The sequence below is a fragment of the Armigeres subalbatus genome, chromosome 2 (assembly GCF_024139115.2).
Source record: "Armigeres subalbatus isolate Guangzhou_Male chromosome 2, GZ_Asu_2, whole genome shotgun sequence".
Lineage (NCBI taxonomy): Eukaryota > Metazoa > Arthropoda > Insecta > Diptera > Culicidae > Armigeres > Armigeres subalbatus.
In genome coordinates this window covers 71,558,396-71,577,902 of record NC_085140.1, presented here as the reverse complement: position 1 = coordinate 71,577,902, position 19,507 = coordinate 71,558,396, and the positions used below count along the sequence as shown (strand labels likewise).

At 36.5% G+C, this 19,507-nt stretch overlaps 1 protein-coding gene across 11 annotated transcripts in view; it reads left to right on the top strand.

Annotated features, from left to right (window-relative positions):
* LOC134209017 (uncharacterized) overlaps nt 1-5,354 on the top strand; it is a 304,043-nt gene extending 298,689 nt beyond the window's left edge. For all 11 annotated transcript variants that reach the window (XM_062684998.1, XM_062684995.1, XM_062684997.1 and 8 more), the window contains one exon: nt 2,028-5,354. The gene's annotated coding sequence lies outside the window, so the exon portion shown is untranslated. The remainder of the gene's footprint in view (nt 1-2,027) is intronic.
* Nucleotides 5,355-19,507: the final 14,153 nt, after the last annotated feature.

Sequence of the window (19,507 nt, the reverse complement as noted above, 5' to 3'; positions counted from 1 at the left end):
AATAGACGCCAGCAGCGAGCAACAAGCGTAAAAAAGAAGAAGCCCTTCTCGAACGCGTTGATGATGATGACGCTTTGGCTGACAAAGAAGCGGGATACAAGACACTAGCTGATTGGCCCACCAATTGGGAAGCAGAGAAGATTCAAAATAAGGTATAAAAGAAAAGTGCATTCGCTCGCAGAGCATTCAGTCTTTTTTTACCATCACTAGAAATTCGCGGTTATTTGAAAAGATCGTTTTCTTACTTTTTGCACTTAGCCGAAGCAAACAGCCTTTTTCAAGGCTCTAAGAGTTAAAAATAATGTTCTCCTTCAGTCGCTATCGCATGAATTAGAAGGCTCTTCAGTGGAAGGGCTGAGATACAGTCTACATCCCCTGCTGAGCCAACTTGTGGTTTATTTCAGGCAGTCCTTCAGTGGGAAGGTTGCCACTGTCGAGGCTAATATTTCGTGACCGGACAGATACTTCCTGAATTTTTTTGATGATTCTTGTGTGGTAGTAGCGGATTGTTTTAAAATAATAATCGGAGATACGAAATGAAAGCATGAATTATTTGAATGAGATTTGAATTTCTAAATCGAAGCAATCGGCGTTCGAATAGTAGGCACCCATTAGCACATGAATAAGAACTCGATTGACAGATCAAGACGATACTAATTCGAATATTGGGTACATCTTCTATGTATCACTAGAGCTACTCGTTCTGTCGGAGCATACTTGTGAGTACACAGCCCATGACAATTCAGATATTCGACGGATGTCCTAAGGATATTCGCTCAGCCCCGACATGGCGCGGTTGGTAGCTGGCCATGATTCGGGGTATTTTTTTGTGTAAAAGAGAGAAAGTAGGAGGAGTAAGTAAAAGAGATAAGAAATGCTCTCCGGTGGAAATAGACGGAGGAGCAAATGTACAAGATGATAAAAAAAAGAAGAAAATAAAAACAGAAAAATGCGATGAAAGAAATTGATAAATGCTCTCCGGTGGAAATAGACGGAGAAGCAAGAGTACAAGATGATCTGAAAAAAAGGGAGAAAAAAAAAGAAAACACAGTTTTGAAGTTTGGTAGTGATGGACAGAGTACAAGGACAAAATAAAAGAAAGAAAGGAAACAGTTGGCCTTTGCCTGAGATAGACGTAGAGCAACAAAAATAATATGAAAAGCAATGAAAAAGAACGATGGTTGAAGATTTTCTGATTTTGTTGTTTGCGATTTTTTAAACCAAATAGAATCATAGAAAAGAGTAGAGGTGAGCGGGATTGTGGTAGTAGCGGATTGTTTTAAAATAATAATCGGAGATACGAAATGAAAGCATGAATTCTCGCTTAACTTTTCAAAAGGACCTAAGTAACATTTTTTTCATGATTTAATTTGAATAGCGCAATCAACACAAAAACATGAAAGCTTTTGATTGCAGTACTCAAATTAATTCATGAAAAAAATGTTACTTAGGACCTTTTGAAAAGTTAAGCGAGAATTATTTGAATGAGATTTGAATTTCTAAATCGAAGCAATCGGCGTTCGAATAGTAGGCACCCATTAGCACATGAATAAGAACTCGATTGACAGATCAAGACGATACTAATTCGAATATTTGGTACATCTTCTATGTATCACTAGAGCTGTTCGAGGTAGATTTGATTTCTGTGTCGGTTTGATGAGAAGATTTTGCCAAGGAATGGTATGCAACGCCGATTATTTATCCAAAATAGTTGATGTGAGAAATTTGGACATATTATGTATCTTAAAGGCATGGTCAAGTCAAGTCCTACGTCCACTTAGCGGTTATGTCACAGACATTACCCACTGTTCGTTTTTTTACGGTAATGACCTTTTCATATTAATTCAAAGTAATACAATAGAAGTATGATTTGATGCAACGATGCACAACAATTATTTTCATGCTGGCTGAGAAAATTGTAAAAAGTCGACAACGACGCATTAACAATAAAATGCTTTTCTCGTTTGATGTCCCTGCTTAACGACGTAATAAATGACGCTTTCTTGTTTTCTAATTTCACTTTTCAGGATTTCACCGACGCCCATCAGCTCAATCGCAACGTATGTATCCGACACCCAGGCCACATCCTTCCGAAGAATCTCAACGACAATTAAGCACCCGAGGGTCGTGGACGAGTAAGCGTTCCTATCTGGCAAGGAACGATGCAGGTTTAATTTACAGTCCAATTGTTTCTTTCGTTCCGTTTGAAATTGAAATGCGTGGAATGACGAGGAAACAGGTCCCCATGTAGATTCGCTATCGTTTGTGACAAGGCGTGGGCAATTTTGGGTGAATACTTTGGTTGAAATTTGTTTTTTTTTTCTTCCTAAATGAAAAATTGTCACGAAATGAGACAAAACTGTGACATCGGACGACATCAGCCGGATGCAGATAATATCAACGACAGCTCAGTTTTATTAATCGTTTTTGCGTTACCTCTTGTGAATATATATACAAGCACAAGTGATTCCCAAACTCCTTATAATCGAAACTTTATTGAACCAAACAAATAAAAAATCCTATATCTATTGCTTCTCATAGTCGATAGAAGAGTTTAGACAAACATATTTAAATTGATGTATAATCGGATCAATGAACAAAAAGTAAAAAAAGAAACTGTAGCAAAGAGGTTAAAGGTGATTAAACTCTAGTATAAAACTAATAAAATTAGTTGAAATACATATATCGACTTCTTCGGTCTACTTGCAAGAGAGCTTGTGTATTATACTAATAAAAACTGGAAAACTGATCTGAATACTTGATTTCCTTTCTATCTAGATGTATGAAAAGTATCTTCTATGACGATATTTTCATCAAGTGGTGTGAAACAAAGCTCATAAAAACTAGACCCTTAGTAACTAAGCTAAAGGTGGTATTTAGAATAGTGATATCCAAATCAAAAAGCATTAGTTTATTTTCCCCCCGGTTCGTTGTATTTTCAGTGCAACCATAAGCTCGCTTAGTTGTTTGTCCCGGTCGTAATATCGGTTATTTATACAACAAAAAAAAACTCTCTCGGTGGGTTGACTTCCCATCGTTCCCTTCCTCGCGCCTAGCACTTCCGCATCCGGATTTTATTTTGTGTGAGCTGAGAAAGCAATACCGGTAAAAGGGTCACGTAGACGGCATTTATTTAAATTGGACACCATTTTTAAATCGTACGCTAGCTGTTGCAATATTTATTCAGTGGATTTTTGAATGCTTTAGCCGCGAGCGCTGGTGAGTATGGCGGACTCATATTGTTTGAATGGGCACTGTATCACTTTTTGTTACAATAGTTTCGTAATTCTCTTTGTTTAGAGACAGCAAATGAATGCATGGATAGGATCAAATACGGTGAAGTGAATTGGTGAAAAAGTTCGGATTCTATGCATAATCCTACTTCTGCTATTTGTAGTGATGCCATTGGCGACCGAGCTTGGTGGAAAACAATCCAGGAAGGTATCACAGTGAGATTAGATTTTTGTTCGTATAGAGACGTATTTTTCCGATTTTATACGTTTATGAACTTTTATAAACTTTTCGTGACATTGGCCAACATTTATTTTGCATGTTTAGGGCTGCAAGTTTCTATACCTAATAAAAGCAACGTATTTTTTTTAATTCACCCAACACCCAATTCAAGAATAGAGAAATTCTGATCATTGGATTACGTTAGGTAAAAATTATAAATTTTTATCACCTTTGGGTGCTATTTATGTCAATCAAAAACGTTTAAAAGATATTGGCTTTTCGCTGATTATGATTATGCTTGTGACTTGTGAGCACGAAATTAAAATGTATTTTTAAATACCATTTTTTTTAAAATTTAAATGTAGTTAAAACTGAATATATTTTTGAAGCACTCGCCTTTAATATTCCTTACGCATCTCCCATTTGCAACAGTACACTTGGTTATCGCCCCGGATTGCTTTCTCAGGACTCAACTCTCCTTTCTTAGTATTGGCAGCACGTTTCGCTTCCGTGCACGTTCGAATCAGGAAAATCACACTGTTCGTGATGTTTCCCAACCAATTGGCCACTTTCCAGCGCACTTTTTTTTTCGCCTGCTGACTACTGATAGAGACTTTTGTTCCACTGCTCGGGCTAAATGACGGCCCGGCGGTAAGCACAGTATGGTCTACACTGCAAACAAACTGCACGTGCAGCTGGAAACTGGAATTGATATTGCAAAAACATTCAATGCTTTTGTTTTCCTCGAATCAATGGTAATACAATTATCTCGAAAACCATACACATAAAACGCGTTGCTCAACATATGTGGTGTGAGAATCGCGAACGGAACTAGTCTTCCAAATGACCCCGTTGAAAAATGAATTCATCTCACGTTCATATATCCACCAACATATCCCGAATCAAATTAACAACTTTTAAGATTTTAGCGAAAACTGTCACCGATTTTTTCTTTGTTCGAATTTTGGTTCAGATTGTTGTGTAAGTAAAACAAAAATCCAAAAACATTGTAGAACTGGTATTTATTAGAAGTTAGGTTCAATATTTGAACTCAAACCAAACCAACTTTGATACTAGGATTTAGTAAAAGAATATTTAAGAAAGTTAGGTGTAAACGGCTGAAACTAATAAAAAAGTTAAGAAAGTATATCAATCAAAATGAAAGTTTGTACGAATAATATTACAATGTTTCCACCAAATGAAAATTAAACAATACACAAACTTCAGAAGCTACTACACTCAAATATACAAACGCAACTCTTACACATTATCGAGTATTAATGATGAACAGGACGTCAAACCAAATGCAAAGTAACACTTAGATCAGACGAATCTGATGGTTTATGGTGTTTGCGAATCCCAGCGTGTGTTATCGAACGTATATCAATTCGTCATAAAATCAAATGAACACTATTACGATCATAATATGTACTTTGTAAGAAAGGATGCGGTCACATTGTCGAAAACGTAACGTTTCGCGCTCTGACTATTTTTAACGAAGTATGATGAAAAAAACTAGGATTCGGGTTTCAGAGTTTTTCATTACTGGAATCATCATTTTCTACCCCATTTATAGCAAATTTCGTTTAATTAGTTGAACATTCACTTCAACGATTTAATGGATTGCATTATATTTGTCAAACACAATAGAAGCAGCGTACTTCTGTTCATTAATTTATAAAATTGAATCATTCGTGTTTTTATGTACGTCAGTAAATAATTAACGCCTTTTGAGTTTTGTATATTTATGAAGCCCTTATAATTACGTCAAAATCGGGAAGCAGAAATCAAACAAAGATGAAGAGAAGTAGATACTAGACAAAACAAATAGCAAACGATCGAATTCAAGAACACAAACAGTTATGTTAAAAGTGATGATTAATAAAGATATATTAAAATAGTTTGTCGAGATTTTGCATGTGGAACTAGTTTTGAAGAATGATAATAAAATGATGACAGGAAATAAGTGATCAAGAAATAAGTAATAAATTGTTGTTGGTGAGTAGTTCGGGTGCGCTAGGTCATTCACTGCAGGTATACTATCAGAGTTTGATATCGAATAGACTAAACAGCAAAAAAAAAGGTTTTGAATATTACATCGAAACCACTGCTACCCACTGAAACCGTCGGTTGTTGAATAACGTACTGAACGATGTACTCGAGTATCTTCTATGCAGTGGCACCGGGTGTGGGTAGGGCATGTCCTACGCATGAATGTTCCTGGGTGGGCAGTCAAAGCATTGTCCTACCTATGAATTTTGGTAAAAATATATCATTTAGGTAATTATCTTAGCTACAATACTAGCTGTCTGATAGGTCTGATTTCTACGTCTATGATAAATATTAGGTAGATATTAGGTTTTGTAGGAAGTCTGACATCTGTGTATTAGAAAAAGGGTATATCAAAGTTCATCAGAATTTAAATAGTAATCATAAAGGTTGCTGGGATCCTGAGGTTGTAGTCTAGGGATTGTTCTTTAAGGCTCCAGGAAGTAATTTTCAATCCCAGAATTGCTGAAAGATTTTTCAAGGTTTTTCAGAGAGGTTAAAAAGAAGTGGCAAGAATCTGAAAGTAGGATTGATGCAAAATTAAAAAAAAAATGTCACTCGCTTATCACAATTATAGCACGTTTAAATGGATTGATGAATAGATGTTCGATAGTAAATTTGTATTCGAAACGCTCGCGCTTAACGCTCATTTCGACCTCTAGAATCGACTGATTACTGGCATTAGTTGATTAATTGTGGCGAGTTCAATTCTCGGTTCGGTCTAGGATGTTTTCGGGTGGGAAACATTCTCGACTTCCTGGGAATAGTGTATCCATTGTACTTGCCACACAAGATACATACTCATGCATTGGCGGGCATAGAAAGCTTTCAATTAATAACTGTGAAAATGCTAATTGAACACTAAGTTGAAAAGCAGGCGAAATTCCAGTTGGAATGTAGAGCCATAGAAGAAGAAAAAGATCTAAGCGATTCTCACAATCGTATCCAACTCATCTGGTTTCCTGTAGGTTGCTAGTTTGTTATGTTCCTAGCGATGCTCATTTTTCAGCAGATCGGATGGAGTACGGATGCTGTCATAGAGAATGTACAAATTTTCGATTTACCAACTTCAATGAGAGTAAAATTTACAGATTCAGAAGTACCTCATAAGAAAAATTAAGCGTATTATATGCAGTTCAAATAAGTTCAATGCAGATGTTCTAGGCTCTCCAAATTGTTCTAGAGTATAGATCAATTGGTCTACCAGATCAACCGCAGTTGCCCAGTCAACATTTTGGTATCTATAACTCTTGATATAGGTTATTATATAAGAACCAACTAAATCGTATATAATGCACAGAATGGCTATATACGTACCAAAGTGGAGGCGATATAGGTACATATGAGTTTTATTTCACGATTAATTACGACGATTAATTAATTAATTTACGATTAAACACTAAAAAATAAAAAATAAAAAAATCTTACCAGCACCAAGCCTCGAACATGCAATCTTTGGATCTGCAGGCGGATACTCTACCACGGCACCATAGTGTACATCTTGAAGTGAGTCGGATTTTTGTCCAACATAAACTACACAATTTATATCTTTACAACTGCTTGAAACTTCTGCAAGCCACTTGGACTGAGGTGGTTTCGATTGTATTACGATTCACGTAGACATTCATTCGCACTGATATAGGACATTACAAAGAATATAAGTCATTATGAGTTTTTATTTACACAATTACGATTGGTTTTCACTATGGTAAAAATTATCGTATATAATACGTTCAATACAACATTTGTGGACAATAAACTGATAAAGTTTGATATGCAGTGCGATTTAGATTTTTAATGGACGCAAATGCGACTTTATTTGCTGTTTGTTATACGATATGTGGTTTACTGGGTATCAAACCGAAATCAACCCAGCATGTCCATACAAGTCCTCAGAGCCCTTGCGTGTTATATGCAGTTCAAATTAGTTTAATGCAGGTGATCTAGGTTCTCCAAATTATTCAGGAGAACCCAGAACATCTGCAATGAACTTGTTTGAACTGCATATTATACACACGTGCTGTTGGACCAATTTAACTCAACTTCAAAACAATTTCAAGAACCTAGAACATCTGCATTGAACTAATTTCAACTGCATATATTACGCAGGGAACGCTCTAGGAACTTGTATGAACATGCTGGGTTGATTTCGGTTTGATACCAGCTGCGGTTGATCTGGTAGACCAATCGAATTGTACTCCAGAACAATTTGGAGAACCTAGAACATCTGCATTGAACTTATTTGAACTGCATATAATACACAAGAACTCTGAGGACTTGTATCGATACGCTGGGTTGATATCGGTTTGATACCAACTTCGGTTGATCTGGTAGACCAATTGATCTGTACTCTAGAACAATTTAGAGAACCTAGAACATCTAAATTGAATTAATTTGAACTGCATATAATACGCAAGGGCTCTAGGGACTTGCATAAACATGTTAGCTTGATTTTACTGATGAGGCACTTCTGAATCTGTAATTTAATTTTTACTCTTGTTGAAGTTGGTAAATCTAAAATTTGTACATTCTCTATGACAGCATCCGTAATCCATCCTATCCTGCAAAAAAAAATGAGCATCGCTAGGAACATAACAAACTAGCAACCTACAGGAAACCAGATGAGACAACCGTGAAACGATTGTGTGAATCGCTTAGAAGACGACCGGGAATCAGATGTTTGAAATCATGATTCCCATGATTTCTTGATCGCACTATTCGACATGATAACCAAAAACATGTACTTCCCAACAAGTAATTAGGTTCAGGTTTCCCTTGATACAAGTTGCCGTAAAAAAGAATGCACACTCTTGTTTATTTTATTAAATTAAACGGATTAGGTGAAAATTGCATGAAAAGTTCAGTCTCAGTACGAATTATTGCACAGAAGTACCATAAGTCTCCATATACTGTTATGTTTATATGCTGCTGATCAGTTTTCAACATCGCTACGTACCGTTTCTTCTGGGAGGCCCATTTTTGCCTGAAAACCCCCTATGGGGACATGGCTTATTTATGGTTAACTTTCCCAAAGCACCCATATTTTTGACGCTTCTAAGTATTTTTTTTTAATTTGAAACAAAAATAAAAAAGTGCTATTTTCTCTCAAGATTGGCCCGATTTTGAACACATATCGGGTGAATTTTTCTGGACGGCTCATACGTGCAGTACTTTTTCGGTTTTTGTTTTCGATTTTAAAAATAGTTAGAGGCTTTAAAAAATGGGTTCCTTGGGAAAGTTGACCTTAAATAAGCCAAAGAATCGACTGAGACAATAAAACGAGATTCAATTTTCAACGGGAATGGTCAATTAGTGCTTTACATATCGAGCACTTGACGATACGCGTCGTATCTTTTGAGAAATCCGCAATTCTTCATGAGCCACTGGAATGTGGTGTGGGTGCGTTTATCAATGCGCATGTTAGGGTTCTGTCCGAAAGATCGATTGAAGTCCTGATTTCTGATATTTCGAATTGATTATATATAAAATGTGCATGGATTTCTCAACACCTGAACACCTACTCACGATTTGGAACGTGGACACGCCTTTGCTTCTGTGTAATAACGAGAAACGATGCTGTTTTTTGATGAAAAACGCCTTGTAAACAATTAAAAATCCATAGCACAATGTAATCACTTGAAAACCAGTTTTTTTTATACCAAATCAATTAAATCTTTACCTGTACCTGGGCACACTCCGTGTTATCCGGAGCAAAACCGCCTGTAATGTTTTGTTTCAGGTCGCTTTGGGCCACCAGTCGCCAGTCTCCCTGTACGCCTGCCAGACGTGCATCTTCCTCGATTGCACACAGCCAGCGAGTGCGTGTTCTTCCGTGGAGCCGACGTCCTCTTCCAGATTCACTGCTAAACATAGCTTTCGCTGGCCTCTCTTACGGTATACGTACATTATGTCCAGCCCACTGTAATATGCCGTATTTTGTAAGCCTGTCTATGTGTGCATTTTTGTACACTTGGCACAACTGATTCAAGTGTCTGTGCCATTCTTAATTTTACACCACACCGCCAAGTAGCAGTATTTTCCACTGAAACACTCCCAGAATTCGATAGTCTGCATCTTTTAACGCCCATGCTTCATGGCCGTACATGGCTACGTCAAGATATGTACAGAGCTATTTTTATCCGCGTTTGTAGGCTCCGAGACTTTAGTTGGCTACGCAAATCGTAGAAAGTCCTACGTGCAGCCGCAACACATATTTTCACCTTGCGGCTAACATCATCATCACATGCAACGAGTGTTACAAGATATCGTCGACAACCTCAAATCGAATCCCACCCATTCACCCTCGGGACCAACACCGTTTGTGCTACCACGCTCTCTGCCAGCCACCATGTAATTAGTTTTGACAAAGTTCATGATCACTTCTATTCTTCCAGTCATCCGGAAAACCAAGGAGGATATAAGACTTGTTGATGATGGTTCCCTTTCTTTGCACACAAGATCTTCGAATTGCACCTTCCAGAGCTACGTACAGTTATTGCACTATAGGTACAGGGGAGTCATGTTGAGAAAAATCATTATTTTCAATGGGGTTTCAAGCAAAATTTTAGGATAAATTGTATTGAGCATCATATTTATACCATAATGCATCAACTGAAAAAAAAATTATACTACTTCCTCGAAAGGGGCGGTTACCCTTTCCCGTAAAAAAATGCTTATATTTTGTAGGTATAGAGATTTAATTGATTTTGCATAAAAAACTCGTTTTCAAGTTATTACATTGTGCTATGGATTATAATTGAATTATAGTAAGAATCGATTGGCGACTGCCGATTGAATGGTATATTTATTTTCATAATAACGGTAAATGAAGCACCGTGCTAATAAAAATGAATGTATTTTCCTTAAGTCAAAACTCACATTAATAAAAAGACATTTTTACTCTCAACAATTGAATAGATTACCTATTTTTATTTAAATGGAATCGTTCTGGGATTCCAGAAGGAAACCTCCCTGGATTTCCAACGGAATCCACGCAGTGGCTTATCCAAGGATTTTTATTAGAATTGTTCCAGAATTTTGAAGAAAATCTTCACAAGACTCTAAGGCCTATCCTTCCGTGATTCTAAAGCGCATACTTCCGAAGAATAATACTCCGGGATTGCAAAGAAAATGCGGTTGGGGTTCCGAATGGAATCCTGTTAAGATCTCAAAGGAAATCTTGTGACGATGCTTGCACCGCATAATCCACTTTTTTGGTAATTAATTTGCATTAGTAATATTATGAGGTGGAAAATCAATAACATTAGTCAAGATTTACGATATTGCTGTTTTATTAATTTTAATTTTGTTTGCTCAAAGCTACATAATTTGAAGGGCGCATTGCGTTCAATCTTGTTTTTTCCTTTCTCGTACAACTAAGTTGTACCGAAAACGAACTTTTTATATAACCAATCGACTCAGCTCGACGAACTGAACACATGTCTGTCTGTCCGTGTGTATGTATGTGTGTATGTGTATGTGTATGTGTGTGCACAGAAGCTAAGAAAAACATTAGCAAACTTTTCATATACTTTCCTTAACCGATTTTCTCGCAACAAGTTGCAATCGAAAGGTGGTAAAGCCTTGTAGATCACTATTGAATTTAATAAGGATCGACTGCTGCGTTCAAAAGTTATGAAGAAAATGGTTCATCGGACCATATATGGTTGGTGTCTGGTTAAAAGTAGGGAAAGGGTGGCAAAATGCCTAAACTAAGCAAGGACTTCTTTGATATCTTAGCTGTAACGATTTTCACAGGGATCTTCACCTCATGCAACAATTAAACAATATAGCTAGCTGATGCCACCTTAATATTGTAGAAAATCACAACCATATTGATAATACACATTAACATTTCTAAAAAGTGGTGATATTTTGTTGCTGGAAAACTCATGAGGTAAAACGCCTTTCAGTTAGCAGCTCCTAGGGAACGCACCACGTGTCAGCGAATCGGAATTCTGGAATAGAATTCTGCGTGAAGACGCGTAGTACATTGTAGGTAAGTCTCACTAGGGCGTTTTGCATTGCCAAAATGGGAAATTTCGGTTTTTCATACCTTCCTTCCGATTATTTTGACCCTTTTTGCGCCTAACCTACTTATTTTTTGGTCTAGTTTTGTTACGAACATGTCAAACACAGGAAATATAAGAGAATACCCAAAAAAAACGTTTTGGGGCCTCCTATTGAGCGAAAGGATGAATGGGTTCGTTTTTTTTTACCGTGAACTAAGCGCATATGACATCACTTGTTTTCCATGTTCATCAACGATGCTGCTCTTGTAGTGCCTAGAGGAAAACGCATCTTCAACGCCGATGATAAGAAAATTTATTCCGTCATCAAAAACGGAAATTGCCTGGAGCTACAGAATCTGTTGACCTCATTTGAAGAATGGAGTAATCGTAACCTTCTCGAGCTTTGTGTGGCCAAATGTAGTACAATATCATATATCAGAAATAGACAGCCGATTCTATCCAATTATTCTTTGCTCGGGCATACTTTGGAACGCCTCAACATAGTTAAAGACCTAGTAGTTTTATTGGATTCTAAACTAACGTTCCGCCCTCATTGCGAAGATGTGATATCTCGCGCAAATAAACATCTTGGTTTTATCTTGAGGCTTGCTGATCGGTTTCGTGACCCGCTGTGTTTGAAATCCCTCTATTGTGCTCTTGTACGCTCTATACTGGAGTCATCGGTGCTTGTCTGGTGTCCTTCAACCGAATTTGGATTGACCGTTTTGAAGCAATTCAACGGAAATTTGTCCGCAATGCTCTTCGAGGTCTTCCCTGGAGAGACTCTACGAACCTCCCACCGTATGAACACCGATGCACACTTTTGGGTATCGAAACAGAAGATTTTTTTAAAGAATAACTTTAGATGATTTGCTCAACGAACTGAATGTATATGTGCCAGAGCGATCACTAAGACGTCGTCAGTTCTTTCAATTGAGTGCAAGGAACAGCCGCTATGAACAATTTGAGCCGATAAGATTCATGATGTCGACTTTGAATCTATTCTTCGACCGCTACGACTTCGATGTCAATGCAGCTGATTTCGGACGCCGATTAAGCAACCAACTTTGTGAATAATATTTGTAAATAATCTGGTGGTTTTAAGCGATTGGAGTACCTTGAATGTGTTTTATTTATTAACTAGACTAATTTTTGCTATTTTAATGTGTTTGAATTATAATACTGTAGGGTAACGGGATGTAATCTTAGGGCTGGATGCAACGTTGGCTCATCATGCAAATTAATCAATAATTCAACAATAAAACATCGTTTTGTAGAGAGATATTTATCAATACTTCTTTGAAAAAGTGTATCAAGCCGACTTTATTTATAATACGCACGATTCATGCACTTCTTCAATTGATAAACGCAATAAATCTGCGTAAAAAATTGTTTTGACTCGGTTTGTTAGCAACCACTTAAGTAGGCAGGCAGTGCAAGTAATTTTTCTTTTGCTTAATAAAATAGTTTTTGGAATGGACTTACCTATTTTCGCACATTAGATGAGCGGAAAACAATCACTCTGTTTTAGTATTCATGTTAAATTCACTATTTTCATTAATATAGTGACAAAATTAACCAAAACTTTTTTGAACAATATTAGAACACTCGTTGCCAAAATTCGGCTGACGATTTTCACTTGGAGCATCACATTATACAAACGATTTACAGTGAATAATGCACCAACATTTCATGGGCCGAAAAAGCATACAACATCAGAGCCGAGATTTGGAAATTTGGCCGAACATAGAGTCCATTTCGCACGAATTTTCTTATGGATTAAACAATAGATTGTAAACAATTATTATTGTTTTTGACTACTTAGCGTAATAACCAAAGGTTAGAAAGCCGTTTGGTGGCCTAATTTCGGTTAGATCTTCAATATGAATATTTAAAACGATAAATGTGCTCAACCACAAGCATAACAGGCTAAGGTTTGAGCCTTATACCTTATGTTAAAAAAATATGCAGGGGTTTTGTGCCAATTTATGGCTTTTCCCTACCAGAGTATTTCATAGAGACAGATATAGCCAAATGAAGATATACAAGAAAAAAAAAGTAAATATAGTTTATAATGGTTATCTAGAGAAAGCCACTCGGCCATATCTTACTCTTATAGTGATCATCAAAAAGTTGTCGTACAATAGTGGATTTTATTGTTATATGTTATCATTTGATCTTGAAAACCATTCCAAGAGCGGAATAAAGCTTGAAATATTACTTGGAAAGTTTCCTTAAGAATCCATAAAGAATTCTAATCTGAATCCCTAAAGGATTCTCATCAAAATTTCTAAATGATCCCGTTCAAAATGTCTTGAGAAAATACATTCAGTATTCATCAGAATAGGAATCCTGAAGGGATTTCCCAAAGGTTTTATGTCTGAATCCCTTAAAAATCCTCGTCAGAATCACAAAAGGATTTATATCGGGACGGGATCCGTTAACGATCCGATATAATATATGTTCTGTCAAATCTTGTCGTTACCGTCGCCGTTCCGTTCTATTGCGTTCAAGACTTAATGTGGCTTAACCTTCTGTCTGTGCTCAAAAAAACTTACGTTGTCTGTGCTCTGGGGTCAAATTGACCCCAAATTGAAATTGCTATAACTTTTTTAAAGTTCGGCCAATTTTTGATTTTTTGGGCTGTTTCGAAAGATAATTTAATCATCTTTCAGGTCGTTACCAAAGATTGACTATAGGTGGGCGGGTACATCGCGGGGAGGGGTTTTAGTGAACAAGGGTACAAAAACAGTGATTTTTCATGATTATTTTACTTAGATCCGAAAATCCTACCCATTTTGAACTGCAACTTTTTTAAAAAGGCTATGCAGGAAGGCATGTGCTTTGGCATGAGGCGTTGATAAGTTTAGAACTCGGCCGCCAGGTTTTGGTATATTTGAATTCATTATTTTAGACTACTCAAGATATTGCGATATATAGAATTCTCCTCAGTGTAAATATTCTTATCGCACAAATTAAAAAATGGGAAGAAGTGCTCATTATATTAAGCACCGCTTTGTAGTGCTAGACACCCTGAACAATGTTGCCGAATACAACTTGGGTGTAGGTATGAGGGATCTCAAGCTAAAGCAATATTTCATATATGCAAGAATATTGCAAATACACTAGCGCCGCCTATTTGTAAATTTCCTTATTATTTATACCGTTACATAACAGTCTATTCCCACCAGACGAACTTTGTTACAGACGTCATCTTTACAAATTTCAAAATTGTGCGATGAGAATATTTACAATGAGGAAAATTACATATATCGGAGTTACTTGAGTAGTCTAAAATAATGAATTCAAATATACCGCCACCTAGCGACCAAGCGCTAAACAAATCAATGCCTCATGTCAAAGCAGACGCCTTCCTGCATAACCTTTTTGAAAAGGTGCAGTTCAAAATGGGTAGGATTTTCAAATATAATAAAATAAGCATGAAAAATTACTATTTTTGTACCCTTTTTTACGAAAACCCCTCCCCGCGATGTACCCGCCCACCTATAGTCAATCTTTGGTAACGATCTGAAAGATGATTAAATTATCTTTCGAAACAGCCCCAAAAATCCAAAATTGGCCAAACATTAAAATAGTTATAGCAATTTCAATTTGGGGTCAATTTGACCCCAGAGCACAGACAACGTAAGTTTTTTGAAAAAAGAACACTGTAGCGCATATTTTCAAGATTTTTCAAGCGAATTTGCACCTAGGAGACAGATCTCGGCGAGTTTTACCAAATTACCAAAAATTAGGAGAATTGGTTGAAAACTAAAAAAATGGCAGCCACTCAAAGTGGCCTGGGGTCATATTGACCCCAGAGCACAGACAAAAGGTTAATGGTTAGTATTACTGGCTTTTGAAAATTATTGGATTTAATTTCTCTGCGGTAACATTTTGAAATAGTAATCAATAAGGAACACTCAATGGATGTGCTGGGACAACGCTTCCCACATATTTGCAATACAAGGTAATCCGTAACAGTTCACAATATCTTTATTCCTCAGAAGAACAGTATATGGCTCTGTCTATAACCCATCGTCAGATTCGTTGCTTCATGACGTGGAACCTAAAACCTGAAGAGTAAATGTGGATTTTTTTTGCCGCCGATACTTCCGTGATGATTAAGGGAGTGTTTCCGGTTGTGGACCTAGTTGCGTGTTCCGCTCATAACTTTTTTTTTCAAGTCAACACTATACAGTAATATGAAAACGAATGGAAAGCTACAGATCTTAGCAAACTTTTCCAACCCGAAAATTTCCTAGACGGGATTTTACTACAGTTCTAGCATGTCCTAGGTTAGTTCAGTTTAGTCTAATCTACACATTAACAGCTATGCTGCCGTAATCTGGAAAAGTGACGTAACAGCCATTTTACAACATGCATGTTTTCCATTTTTCTGTTAAAGAGCTCGATGAGTAGTACTCGTTAACACCATTTTTGGAAAATGGCGTATACGTCACTTTTTCAGATTACGGCAGTATGACTTGGAAGAATTCTGAAAAATGATAGAATCGACTAGGTATTTCTATCATTTTTCTTGTCAATATTTAGGTATGAAGCACATCATGAAACATCATGAATGTAGTTCAAAGAAAAAAGCGGCTAGGCCTACTGTGCAGTGGTGTTGGAGAAGTGCTGTAACCAGGTGGGTGGCACGACGCCATGTTTTTGCAGCCAACATCTCAGTGTAAAATTCATGACAGTATGTGTTTTGTTTACAAACATCACATTTGATTCTCATTAGGATACAGAACTGTCAGTGGGATACGGTCGCGCAATGTTGGCTGCAAAACAAACCTATTGTGTGAGATAGGGATGCCACCGGGCTGGCTGTAACAATCAATTCATAATTTTGATCCCACATTCAAGCCATACAACGGGGACATCTCGGATCAACCGTACCAACACTTTGTGTGAATCCAAGATGAATCAATATAGATTAGGGGAACATGGGGCATAACGCCCTATCTAAGGAATTTTGACTTAAATTGGTATAAATGGTCCGAAATATTAGGTGTTCATGCATCAGGATATAAGTTCATTCATTTTACTTCCGGTCTATTGTATATTTGTTTCATAAAAACATGTGTTTTCTATATAGAATAATGATTTAAAAAATATATGCTCATATGACTTCACTTGTTTTTGTGAGGCAAAATGGCCTTTGTTGGAGGCATAATGCACCACAACAAAAAGAGGCAAAACGCGCTACGTCGAGTGCACACAGTGATACCAAACAAGATCATAGATGGATTATATTGGCCAATTTTCTGCTGGAATTAACCATAACGGATAGTATTCCTGTCCGCCACATTTATTACTCGAGCGCCTTACAACTGAATTACTTGGTTTCTAGTTATATGGATAGAATCCTCAGATTTCTATCATATTTCATATGATTGGATGGCGGTCGAGTCATAACGTTACGGACGGGAATACGGGGTTCTGCCCAAATGGTTGTCCTCCCTAGTATACTTCATTCACATGAAACGCATACTTCAGTCAGGATTTTGCTACTTCGCATCCTAGAGACGTCAACCCCGTTACTCTCTCTTCTAGAATCTTACACAATCAGTGCATGTACCCTTACTGTTGAGAATTAATAGAAGCAAGGTTTTATCAATTATAATTATAGTTTATAAATTCAATTATAATTTATTCATTTAATTATCATGTTGTTAGCGCAAACACTTAGGCCATCTTCCGGATTGAAGTATTAAATTTCAGTCCGATAATTCAAAATCATACGGTCACAAGAATGGCAAATACTTTCAGTAAGACCAATAAGACATTTTTCTACAACAATTCGGTCTATCAAAAGTAATCTTGCCATGTGAGCAGGCCCGGTTTATTACAACAAATTTGAATTCAATTTCACAGCTTTTTCAATATCACCTGATTTTTTTTCGTACGGTTAACTCATAGTTTCATTGACGCTTAATCGACTAAAACCCAACCATGTAAAAAAAGAGCTAGGTGTATTTCCACATTAAACTCAAATTTTGTTTAATTTTGTGTATGTGTGTGTGTGTTTGTATGTCTGTGCGTACCCACCCAAAAGTGGCAAAAGTGTCACTCATTTTTCAGGTACTTATCTTTAACCGATTTGCTTACGCAGAATTCTGTCCCATTTTTTCCTATAGAAAGTTGGCCAGATCGGACCATGGAATCGGAAGTTATGGACAAAAAACAATTTTTCATTTGCATGAGAAAGGCACCATCACCACTAGGTGGATTAATCAGGATTTTTAGTTTTAAATTTAAATAATATCCCCTATTATTGATAAGAAAATTATTTTGAGCTTTTTAGTGGAATGTCTCAGAGCATTAGTGATTAATCATAGATTTATTCATGATTTATGAATAATGGGTTATTTAATCATTATTCATTGATCATAATCATACCTTAAATATGATGTAATCATTAATCACTAATCGTTCATCATACAATTTTACATTTAATCATTATTCACTTATCATATTCATGGATGTCTTGAGTTTATTCATTAATCATTAATTTTAATCATTGCATACATCGCTTTTATTCATTAATCTTTAATCACAATCATATAACTTTTATACCATTCAATAACCCAATTTGGTAGCCTTAGAGAAAGATTTCTTGATCATTCATTACTATGCAAATTATTCAATTTGATTATTCATAATCATTAATCATTAATCACATCGATAGTTAATCATTAATCATACACATATTGCGTCAACATTTTAATCACGGTCGGTAATCGTTAATCATACTCCAAACGTTTTATTCGTTAATCATAATCGTTAATCATTGTCAAAAATTAATTTGATCGTTAATCATAATCATTAATCATTGTCAAAAAATTAAATAATCATTAATCATAATCTTCAATCATAGAGTTGAATGCCTTAATCATAACAAATTTAATCATTCATTGGAAGCATTATTCATTAACGCTCTGGAATGTCTTTACTTGTCATAAGACGAGTTAATACAATCCCATTGAATTCCACCACTTAATTGTATCTTGACAGATACAATTAAGTGGTGGAATTCAATGGGATTGTATTAACTCGTCTTATGACAAGTCCCCTATTATTGTTTTCGAAAAATTCCACATGCCGACTTTGGTCCCATGCGCTAGATTTGTTCTCGAGTTTTGAAGAAATTTGTTTTTCGTATGAGTGCTCCCTCCTCCCTTTCCAAATGGGGGTGGGGTCTTGAACCACGATAGAAACATTTCTTGTCTTCGAAAACCTGCACATGCCAAATTTGATTCCATTTGGTTGATTAATTCTTGAGTTATGCAGAAATTTCTGTTTCATTTGTATGAAAGCCACTCCTTCCAAAGAAGGAGGGGTCTGGAAAGAAATATTTCTTTCCATGAAAAACCTCCACATGCTTATTTTGGTTCCACGGGCTTGCTTAGTTCTCGAGTTATGCGGAAATTTATGTTTCAATTGTATAGTAGCCCTCCCTTCCAGAAGGAAAGGGGTTTCAAACCATTATAAGAACCTTCCCCTGCCCCAAACACCTCTGCATACAAATTTGTCCGCCGATCAGTTCAGTAGTTTCCGAGTCTATAAGGGCCATACAGACAGAAAGTAGTTTTTTATGTAGGTATATAGGGTAGAGAACCATTTAGGCAGCACCCCTATTCCCGTCTAGATATAGATTTAACAAACAAAAATTTTCCACCTGAGAATTCTTTCCTATTCAGAAACCCACATTTTACAGGACAACTCATAATACAAAAATATTGTTCATACTCCATTTATTATGCATTGGATCAAAAACGATAACAAATGATACAGGAAAAAAAATAACAAAGCACTTTCAAATTCATTACGTTAAAAAAATAAATTGAGTAAACACACCGTTTTCAGACAGGAACAGGTTGAGTACACGATCCGCATACCATCTGGTCGAACGTAACACATTCACTGTGATACCAAGCATGGCATTTAATACACATTGACCATCCTCTGCCATCTGCTGATGCACT